Consider the following 10,292-nt stretch of genomic DNA (forward strand, 5'->3'; position numbering starts at 1 on the left):
GTTATTTTTCTCTCCTTGTTTGACATGGAGGTAGCGGGTGCTTGAGGAAGGAATGTGAGAGCTCATTAGAGTTTATTGTATGGTGCAGCAGGGGGAAGTAAAATTATTCAAGCCAGGGGGTGTGGGGGGGAGAGGCAATTGCTAGACCAGTGCTGACACCAGTAACTTTTTACGAGGGTGAGTCAAAGTATCAGGGAGGCTGGAACCAAGCTTCCGCCCTCTTGAACCTATTACTGTAGATCATGACGCGGAATGGAAGGAAGGCAAGCCTCTCACTCAGGCTGGGTGGAGAGAAAGACTAAAGTTATGGAGACAGATGTCAAGGCATTTGAACTCCACTAGTGGTTAGGGTGGGTGGGGCTATTAGGAGAAACCGTTAGTGTAGCAAATATAGTGAGAGTTAATACCCAATTGCCTAGAATAATGGGGGCAGGAAGCACATCCCTCCTGAATAAAGTAGCTACAGTGGGTGATTTCCACACACACTTGAGATTGTAACGTCTTCCCTCCATTTTCATCTCCTTGTGAGAACAAGGAAGTAGTGGAATGCTCAAGCTGCCCGAGAAATAGGGTAAATCTTGGACACATACAGCTTGAAAACTAGACCCCTGATGGAAGCACTGTGATATCCCGTCTTATCAACTCTTTGACCTTGAGAGTTGACAAGCAGAGTGGCCTGAACTGACCAAATTGTGACCTACACTGCTGATGAGGCTGGTCCAAACTAACCACTCTGCCAATTCCCATGAGGCTCATTTCTTCAGTCCTAGGAAAGGCCACAGTGAGGAAAAGCATGAGTGGGCCAAAACTTGGCTCTTCTCTATGCCAGTGGCACCTAGATCTTTGCATTTACCAGAGATATCGTTGTCCTGGAACACTTCTAATCCATCAGATGTCCTCAGCTGTGTTAAGCACAATGGAGAACCATTTTCTTCAATCAAACGGGAGTAGGACTAAATTAGTAAAAGACTTCTGATGAATGTCTGTACACTTCTTCCCTTCTGATGTCAGTACTCTATGCATTTTTCTGTTTATTTATTTACTTCTTTCACTAATAAACATATCTGCCTCTGGATATTACTAGCAAAAGATTCAAGACACTGTAAGTGAAATCCCTTAACCCGTCTGCATTGCCCATTTTATAAAAAATCCCAGTAGCAGCAACAGCCAACCATGGGGAGTGTGTCTGTGTCACAGAAGGTATCAGATTGTTAGTACTTACCTGCCACTGCCAACTCTTTGTGGCCTGTGAGAAAATGCTCCAGCTGTGGTCAGCTTCAGGTGGACACTGGCAGGGGGTAGAGTGTGAGAAGAGAAGGGCTCCCTCTGAAATTTCTTAGAGCAGCATCCTGCCCTGTATCAAAAGAAAGCTGCATTGTGTGGGCGTACAAAGTGAGGTCACAGACACCCGTTGGGACTGGATGGCAGGCCTCTGCTTCCCACTCGGTCATTGTGCCTGCCCTGTGTGTGGTCACAGTGGTGGTGCTCCATTAGGATTCTTAGAGAGTGAGGACTTCTTGGATGGCATTCAATGGTCTTTTGTGCAGACCTAGAAACCAGCCTTGGTGAGGTTTTAATGCATGTGAAGAAGAGGCTGTGTGTAAAGGAAGCAGTGAAATGGAGCTGATTCCAAGGCCCTGGGGTCTAGACATTTTGCCTTTAGCTTACACTGACTTTGGCATTCGAGAGTCTCATCTGACAAGTCTCCTGGAGACAGAGGTGGATTGGTCCCCTCTGCTGACATCAGGAAATCCATTCACACCCCAGCAGTGTTCCCTCCTGGGCTGAAGGCAGTGGGAACAATGCGCATATACTTGACAGCATCTTCTCACCGAGCACCAGACCCTACTCTTCTCTCTCTGGGCTTGGGACCTCTGGTTTGGGCATACTCCAAGACGAAAGGTTTTCTCTGGTGGTTGTCATGGACAAAACCAGCAATGGGAGAGCGCCCCTGGGAAACATTTGTCCTCATGCTGCCGTCTCTTCTTCCTAGTTATTTTCCTGCAGAACAACATGCTGCAAGAGCTATCCTCCTTTTTCTAGGCTCCCTCTGACCTTTAGTTTAAGTATCTTGTGACATGTGTACATGTGTTTTTATTGCAAACTGCCTCAAATCCATTTGGATATGGATGCTATACAAATTATAAATAAATAAATACATGATAAAGAGAGGATCTCTTCCCTGCCAGCTCGTTGCTTAAAAAGCAGCAAGTTTGCACTTGCGTGACTCTGCTTTTGCTGGGCCCCATGCCGGCAGCCAACAGGAGTGAAAACAAAATCTGTCCCTTTCAGCACCACACATTCCTCTCCTGAGCCTAGGGGAAGAGGTGGCAAGTATCATTTGCCAATCATGAACCAGATAGCCTTTCCTTTACTGAATCCCACATCTTTAATGAAATTCCACCCAGTTTTGGAGAGTCATGCTGGTAAATAAGATAGCCACGGCTTTTCCTGGCAGGTACAAAACATCTCTATCTTGTTCCATCCCCACAATTCTACCCCGCATCCTGGGTTCCTCTGCCTGTTCTGCCCCTCTGCCTATCTCTTAGGAGCCTTGTTTTTCTCATAAGCAAATGCTACACCATCCTTCACTTATTCTACATGTGAATCTCTCAACGCCTGCTTTAATGAAATCTAGGCTTACCCTTGAACTTCCATTACTTCCAAGAGGGCATCTGCTTATTGTTTTAGTAGTTCCTTTATTCCTCTCTTGTTTCCTCCTTATCTTGCTGACTTTCTCTTTCAAATCACTTTTCTGCCTTTGAACCCCAAAGCCACCCACCTCTTCTCTCTTCATTTTCATCGGAGAACATTGGGCCTGCTGAATTGAGGCTGTTGAAGTCATTCTGGGTGGTTCGTCTGTGTCTTCTTTTATTTAGGCTTTCATTTCTCCTGTCTCTGTTTTAGAAGTTGTTTTCCTCTTCCCAGGGCTAGGTTTTCAGCTTTGTCCTGGATTTCAGTCATTCTCTTCTACTCCATTTTCTTGCCCCCTTCAATTTAGCCCTTCTCTTCCCATGAATTGATTTACTTCTCTGTGAGTTTTACCTCCACCTTTATATTTTAAAATATTAATAAAAGAGAAACCCTCCTTCTGTCTTGTTACCTCCACAGGCCATTTTCCTCTTGTTGTTTTTCTTTTCATTATTAGCCTTTGGGAAGGAATTGCCTGTATTTTAACACCCCTGCCTACTTCACCACCTTCATTCCATTGCTGTGTGACTCCCAGTTCCATAACCACAAAGAAATAACTTTCTTAAATATTATTCATAACCCCTTATCTCCCAAATCCGAGTCACTCCTCCCACCTTACATTCTATGGAATATTTTTTGCCCCTCACTCTGTGCTTGCTTTCCATGCTGTCCTTTAGGTCCTACTACCTCTAAAATTGGTCCTTTTCCATGTCATTTGCTGCTTTGAGCCCTTTGTTCTGTCTTCTCTCCTGAGATTTTCAGTTTTTGAATCTCAGTGTCCTACTTAAACTCTTCCTATTTCAGGTTCTATCCCATTAGAACCTCAAACTCCCTTTTCCTCCATTGTGTTCTCATACTGAAAACAACTGGTTTCTTTCACCTTCTTCCAGTCTCTGTGAGCCTTGAGTTTCCTTCTTCCACATTTCGGACTTCTAATCAGTTGATAGATATTATAGTTATCCCTCACCAGTGTCACTTACATTCCTTCTCTTTCTGTTCCCACCATCGACCCCTGTTTCAGATATCTCTGCCTCCCCCTAAAGCTGTCCACTGAGTATTATGGCTGTTTGGAGCCTGACCAATGATATGCAGATGATTCTCTTCTCCACTCTCTTACCTCACTATGCATATGTAGGCCATGAAAAAAATCAGTTATGCATTCCTAATGAGGGTTTTGTTGTGTTGAATCATAAAACTTTATTTAGCTTATGTTAGGTTTTACAGAAAAATGATGCTATTTAAAGTCAGGTTGTTCTGTGCTGACCTATTTACTCAGAAAGAGCAAAGTTAATCAGGAGTAGCTTGGGGTAGGCAAAGATTGGAGTTCGAACTCATGGAGAAACCCAGAAGAAAAGGATGCCCTCAGAAGACAAGAGAATGCAGGAGACATTTCAGCAGTGGTAGACTTCAAATAAGACAGGGAAGAGAATCTTAATGGAGTTCATTGAAACATTGCTTCTGGGCAACAAAATAGTGTTGATGTCATATTTAACATTTGAACACTATAGAAGAAAACAAGAAGGGGGCTTCCTTGGTGGCGCAGTGGTTGAGAGTCGGCCTGCCGATGCAGGGGACACGGGTTCGTGCCCCAGTCTGGGAAGATCCCACACGCCGCGGAGTGGCTAGGCCCGTGAGCCATGGCCGCTGAGCCTGCACGTCCGGAGCCTGTGCTCCGCAACGGGAGAGGCCACAACAGTGAGAGGCCCACGTACCGTAAAAAAAATAAATAAAAAATAAACAAGAAGGAAAAAACCATGAAAAGATTAGACACAATATGTGTTGAAAAGCAGGAAAACCCATGCAAAATTATAATAACAGAAGCTTTATTGCATCAAAAACATTGTACACCCTTTACCCTATGTGTTTATATTCAGTGTTTATATTTGTACATTAATTTTATTCACTTGTGTTGCTTTATGGGTAAATAATTATATTTCTGAATGCAAAAGAGTAGGCCATTATACACACACACACACACACACACACACACACACACACAGACATTTCACTTCTTCTTCCATAGGTTTTCTTGTGGTAGCTTAAGGAGAACTTTGCTAGATTATTGGATATACTAAAGAGGCACCACTAACCCAGTGACTCAAAACAGAAATAAAGGTGAAGCACTAAGGAATATTGAACAGCCTCCTTAAATCTCACCCTATTAAATTTTTTTATTGTGGTAGAATGTATATTCCAAACTTTGCCATTTTAACCATTTTTGAAGTGTACAATATATTGACATTAATTACATTCACAATGTTGTGCAATCATTTACTACTATCTATTTCCAGTTTTTTCCCTCAATCCAAGCAGAACCTCTGGAACCATTAAGCAACCACTCAGCATTCTTCCCACCACCCAATCCCTGGTAACATCTAATCTATGTTCTATCTCTGTGAATTTACCTATTTTAGATATTTAATACAACTGAAATCATACAGTATATGTCTTTTTGTCTCCAGCTTATTTCACTTAGCATGTTTTCAAGGTTCATACATGTTGCAGCATGTATTTGAACTTATTCTTTTTTATGATTAAATGTATTCCATTGTGAGTAAACAGTTGTCAGTCCATATCTGTGGGTTCCATATCCTCAGATTTAACCAACCGTGGATCGAGAAAACTAAAAAAACAAATTCCAGAAAGTTCCAAAAAGCAAAAATTAAATTTGTTGCATGCCAGCAACTATTTATGTAGCATTCACATTGTATTAGGTATTATAAGTAATCTAGAGATGATTTAAGGAATACAGGAGGTCGTGCATAGGTTATGTACAAATAGTACACCATTTTTAATAAGGGACTTGAGCATCAGTGGATTTTGGTATCCATAGAGGGTCCTGGAACTTATCCCCCCAAGGATACCGAGGGATGGCTATATCTTACATTTTATTAATCCATTAACCCATGGATGGATACTTTGGGTTATTATAAATAGTGCCTCCATAAATACTGGCACATAAGTATTTGTCTCAGTCCCTGTTTTGAATTCTTTTGGGTGTATACTTAGGAGTGGAATTGCCAGGTCATATGGTTATTTCATGTTGAGATTTTTGAGGAACCGCCAAAAGGTTTTCACAAGCAGCTGCACCATTTTACGTTTCCATCAGCAACGTATGAAGGTTCCAATTTCTCTACATTTTTGCCAACACTTGTGATTTTCTGTTTTTAAATTAGAGCCATTTTAGTAGGTGTGAAGTGGTATCTCACTGATTTACATTTGCATTTCCCTAGTGATTAATGATGCTGAGCATCTTTTCACGTGATTGGCCATTTGTATATCATCTTCAGAGAAGTGTCTATTCAAGTTCTTTGCCAATTTTTGAATTGGCTGTTTGTCTTTTTGTTGTTGAATTGTGGTGGGTATTTGTCTGTTTTAGATCTTATACCCTTATCAGATGTAAGATTTACAAATATTTTCTCCCATTCTGAAAGGTGACTTTTTACTTTCTTGATAATGTCCTTTGCTGCACAGTTGTTAATTTTGATGAAGTCTGATTTATTTATTTTTCCTTTTGTTTCTCATACTTTTAGTGTGATTGTTAAGAATTCATTGCCAAATCAAAAGTCATGAAGGTTTACCCCTATGTTTTCCACTATGACTTTTATGCTTTTAGCTCTAGTATTTAGATTACTGATCCATTTTGAGTTAATTTTTGTATATGACGTGAAATAGGGGCCCAATGTCATTCTTTTGAATGTGGAAATTCAGTTGTACCAACACTATTGTTGAAGACTGTTCTTTTCCCTTTTGAGTAGATTTGGCATCCTTGTTAAAAGTTAAAGCAGCCTTAGATGTATGCGTTTATTTCTGGACTTTCAGTTCTATTCCATTGGTGTTTATGTCTACCCCTAAGCCACTATCAAACTGCTTTGGTTACTGTAGCTTTATAGTAAGTTTTGAAATAAAAAAACTTGAGTCCTCTGACTTTGTTCTTTTCAAGTTTATTTTGGCTGTTTGGAGCCCTTTGCACTTCCATGTGAACTTGAAGGATCAGCTTTTCCACTTCCGCAAAAAAGGCTGTTGTAATTTTGAGAGGGATCGCATTGAATCTGTAGTTTGCTTTGAGTAGTATTGCCATCTTAACAGTATTGCCTTTCTACTCATGAACATAGGATGTCTTTCCTTTTCTTTCAGCAATGTTTAGTAGTTTTCAGTTTACAAGTCTCTCATCTCTTTGGTTAAATGTATTCCTAAATATTTTATTCTTCAGATGTTACTGTAAGTGGGATTGCTTCTTACTTTCCTTTTGGGATTATTCATTGCAGGGGTACAGAAGCACAGCTAAGTTTTGTGTGTTGATCTTGTACTCTGCAACTTTGCTAAATTCATTTATTAGATCTCGTAACTGTCTTGTACGTTCTTTGGAGTTTTCTACATATAGAATCATGCCATTTGTGAATAGAGGTGTTAACTTCTTTCTTTCTAATTTGGATGACTTTTGTTTCTTTTTCTTGTCCAGTTGCCCAGTACAGTGTTGAATAGCAATAGCGAAAGTGAGCATCCTTGTCTTCTTCTCGATCTTAGGGAGAAAACCTTCAGTCTTTCACCGCTGAGTGTGATGTTAGCTGTGGGTATTCATGAATGCCCTTTATCATGATGAGGAAGTTTCCTTCTATTTCTAGTTTTCTGAGTGATTTATCATGAAAGAGTATTATATTTTGTCATATGCCTTTTTGGGTTGATTGAGATGATCATGTGTTTTTTTTCCCCCCCATTCATCAACGTGGTGTATTACACTGATTGATTTTTCTCATGTCTAACCACCCTGCATTTCTGAAATAAATCCCACTTGGTCATGATACATAGTTACTTTGATATGCTGTTGGATTTGTTTGATAATATCATTGAGGGTTTTTGCATATATATTCATAAACAATATTGATTTGTAGTTTTCTTCGCTTTTGATGTCTTTTATCTGGCTTTAGTATTGAGGTTATGCTGGCCTCATAGAGTGAGTTAGGAAGTGTTCCATCCTCTTCTATTTTTTTCACGAGTTTGAGGAGAATTGTTGTTAATTCTTTAAATGTTTGGTAGAACTCAGCACTGAAGCCAACTGGTCCTGAACTTTTCTTTGTTGGGAGGTTTCTGTTTACTGTCTTGATCTCTTTACTTGTTATAGGTCTGTTGAGATTTTCTATTCCTGAGTTTAAATAATTTGTGTTTCTAGGAATGTGTCCATTTTATCTAAGCTCTATAATTTGTTGGAGTAAATTGTTCGTAGTATTCTCTTACAATCCTCTATATTTCTGTAAAATCATTTATAATATCCCCTTTCATTTCTGATTTTAGTTATTTGTGTCCTCTTTCTTTTTTTTTATTGTTAGTCTAGCTAAAGATCTGTCAATTTTGTTAACCTTTTCAAAGAACCAACTTTTAATTTCATTGATTCTATCTATTGTTTTCCTATTCTCTGTTATTGATACCACTCTGATTTTTATTACTCCCTTACTTCTGCTAGCTTTGGTTTTATTTTGCTCTTAGTTTTCCACTTTCTTAAGGTACAGAGTTAGTTTATTGATTTGAGATCTATTTTTAAATGTAAATGTTTATAGTTATATATTTCCCTTTGAATACTGCCTTCACTGCATCCCATGAATTTTGTTTGTTTTTGGTTTTGGTTTCTTACCACCAGCATCCCCTTTAATAAAACATGGAAGATTTTATGACAGGGAAACTGGGAAGAGTAAAATATGACCATTTTAAAACCACAAAAAACCTTCTGTACATGTCTAGCACCTGGCAGAGGGGAGGGCAGGCAGTGCAGTGGCAGGCTGGAGCCGACCCTTTTTATAGATGATATCATAGTGTCCAGGTCAGTAGAGAAGTTAGACCTTAGGTTCTAAGCCCTTGAGGAAGATGTGTGTGTCAGTAGTGCCATAATCACTGCAGGACATGTACTCCACCTGGATGAAGACGCTGAGGGCCTGAGTCAGTGTGATGATGTGGATGTGGTCATTCTCCTTGCACATGGCTTCCACTTCCTGATGGCAGAACTCCTTGACAGTTTTCCCACTTTCCATGAAGTGCTTGACGAACTTACTCTTAAGCTGCAGGTAGCTGAGGTGAGCAGCCCCAGATAGACCACCAGGTAATCAGAGTTAACTCTGGTTTTTGAAGGAGGCCAACAGGTCTGCTACTGAGGTCCACTTCTCTACATACTCAATCAAGTTCATGGATATGTTGTGGAAAGCCGCAACAGTGGACCTAGCCCTGGGACACCAGGTCCTCTTTGCTCTTAGCAGGCATATCCTTGAATCACTGCATTTCCTTCCTGTCATCCAGCAGTGCCTCCAAGTGGGAGAATCTGAAAGCTCAATAGAAGCAGTTCCCATCAGGCCTGATCTTGCCAATATATGACTACTTTTCGTGGAGGTCCTTGATCTCATGCTGCTAGACACTGTCATCCTCAGCATACTCTTTGCACAAAACTGAGAGCTCCAGATGCTCAGAGACCAGAGGGTTCTGCACAGCTTTCTCTTGCTGAGCCATGATGGCTTCAGCACAGACAAGACAGTTAACACCTTTGGAGCTGCTGCCCAGATGTTTCTTCTTCTGCTCCATAAGTTTTTTTTTTTTTTTTAATTAATTCATCTCTAAGTATTTTCTAATTGCCTTTATGATTTCTTATTTGACCCAATGGTTACTTAAGAGTGTGCTTTCCATATATTGGAGAATTTTCCAGTTTTCTTACAAAACTATAACTTCATTGTGATCAGACAGTATATTTTGTATGATTTAAATCTTTTAAAATTTATTTAGGATTGTGTTGTAGCCTATTAGTGTGTCTCAGTGTATGTCTCTTTGAGTTTATCCTACGTGGGATTTGTTGAGCTTCATGGCTTCAGAGATTCATGTTTTTCATCAAATTTGGGAACTTTTCAGCCAGTATTTCTTTAAATATTTTTTTCTGCCCCTTTCTCTCATCTCCTGCAGTCTGGAAATCAGATTCAACCCCTTTCCCTAGGGTTTGATGATTTTTTTGTTTGCTGAATGCTGTAGTAGTTCATTTGTTTGATGACTTTCCCAAACTGTTTTTGCAAAGGCTTCTTGTGTATTCCTTGTTGTGTGTGGCCACTGTGGTCTTTATACCTTAGCTTATGTTCAGCTAGAAGTTTGACATGGATTTCCTTGAATGGCAGTGCTGAACAAACAACACCTCTCCAAGTATTTTCAGGTTGACTCTATGCCGGGGCACTCCTTCAGCACTCAGGCAGGCTTGCACTGAGTGTAGGGATCCGTCTGAGGTAAAAGCTTAGTGTATTCTCGTCTTCTCTGAGCATTCATCATACTCTGGACATGCACATGATTTTCTGTATTTCCCTGCATATATGCCTGCTTTTACATGTTCTAATTTACTAAAGAAACTCTCCTCAGCTTTTGTTCTCAGGCCTTAGGTGGTCTTTTGTATGTTTTGACTATAATCCTTTGCCCCAGGCAACTGAGTTTTGTTAGTTCGGCTTGCTGTGTTTTTGAGCAATACCAACTGTTTTTATGGCTTGAGTTTCTAGTTAGGTGAAACAGAGGTGAGCACCTTGTACTAGTCCTTCGGGTCACACTTGGTGGATAATTGCTGCTCTGCTCCCTGCTGAACCAGGGAC

At 40.2% G+C, this 10,292-nt stretch overlaps 1 pseudogene; it reads right to left on the reverse strand.

The window, feature by feature from the left end:
* Positions 1 to 8,423: 8,423 nt before the first annotated feature.
* LOC103087498 (ubiquitin thioesterase OTUB1 pseudogene) lies at positions 8,424 to 9,255 on the reverse strand (annotated as a pseudogene).
* Between the last annotated feature and the right edge of the window lie 1,037 nt (positions 9,256 to 10,292).

The sequence above is a fragment of the Lipotes vexillifer genome, unplaced genomic scaffold (genome assembly GCF_000442215.2).
Source record: "Lipotes vexillifer unplaced genomic scaffold, Lipotes_vexillifer_v1.1 scaffold311, whole genome shotgun sequence".
Lineage (NCBI taxonomy): Eukaryota > Metazoa > Chordata > Mammalia > Artiodactyla > Lipotidae > Lipotes > Lipotes vexillifer.